Source organism: Austrofundulus limnaeus, unplaced genomic scaffold, assembly GCF_001266775.1.
Source record: "Austrofundulus limnaeus strain Quisiro unplaced genomic scaffold, Austrofundulus_limnaeus-1.0 Scaffold1406, whole genome shotgun sequence".
In the NCBI taxonomy this organism is placed as follows: domain Eukaryota; kingdom Metazoa; phylum Chordata; class Actinopteri; order Cyprinodontiformes; family Rivulidae; genus Austrofundulus; species Austrofundulus limnaeus.
Window position 1 is genome coordinate 81,931 of NW_013953808.1, and position 1,318 is coordinate 83,248.

A 1,318-nucleotide genomic window follows, 5' to 3' on the forward strand; every position below is an offset into this window, starting at 1 on the left:
CTCAGGATGGGAGACTGTGATGAAGTGATTCAACACAATCTGCTGACTTCTTCTATAGACTATTCTTTTTTTCATGTACAGTGCCCTGAGACAATGTATGTTGTGACTTGGCGCTATATAAATAAACTGAATTGAATTGAATAGGCTTCGTCACAATTAGAAGAGTTAATTCAATCACTGAATCAGGTGTTTTGGAGCAGGAAAACCTCTCAGGAATACAGGATAGCAGCACTTGAGGACTGGGGTTTGACTCCTCTGCATTCATACATCTTTGAAGCTCAAAAGAAAAGAGAAAGAGGGATTCATTCTGGGCCAATTCTGACATTGGTGGGACTTCCCATCTATAAAATGAGCTGACATCATGCTTAGCTCTGTCAACATTGCAAGAACCTTGACTCAGTCTTATTAATTGTCCTGTTATTTTGGGGGCAAGACTTTATATTTGTAAAAAAAAGGAAAAACTTAAAGGTAAACTACTTAACGTGTTTATGTATGTGCCATTAAATTTAAACATCTGCAGATAATTTTAATCAATTATAGTCAAAGTAAGTATAAAAAGAATGGTTACACTCAAAATTACAGAACAAAAATAGGTCAGACCAAGAAACTTTGAAGGTAAAATTAAATAATTGGAAGTCAGGGTCAGGGAGGCTTACATACATTGTGATCAGTTTTAGTCATTTAATTTAAACAGTTATAAAATCAGCAAGTYTCYAYTTAATRTGTGTTTCCCTTCAGCAGTGTAAGAATAATATTTAACATAATACATTAATGCTGATGTAAGAGGTACCACTCCTATGGTTGTGACCAGGTTTTCTATTAACATTATGGTTTGGAAGTTACACGTAAGCAGTAGCTTGAAGCCATTTTGATAAGTCTTAGGAAAACAAACACAGCTCTGGGTGAGACAGTCTTCAAAACTGAAAATGAACATTTACAGAGAACTGGATTTGTTCTTCTGCATATTATTTGGCCATCAAGTTTTGAACATTTTTTTTAAAAAGGGCAGACAGGAAACTATGGAAGAAGTTTTTCATATTTGTTCAGTTCAGGAGGAATCAGGTGAGAGCCGGTACCTCTGACCTGTGTGGGAGTCAGATGTGAAGAATCCGTGTACATGCACATTAACTTTGGTTTTGGCCTTCCTTTAGAGTAAAAAGGTCCCGCTCCAACATTAGTGAGGCTAGTTTTTTGTTTAGCTGTGCCCACTACTGTGTACATTAGAGTTGGGCAATATTGGCAAAAAATAAATCCTGATTAATTGGGGTATTTAGTCGATAACGACTAATATGACGATTAATCCCCTGGAGTCCCGGGA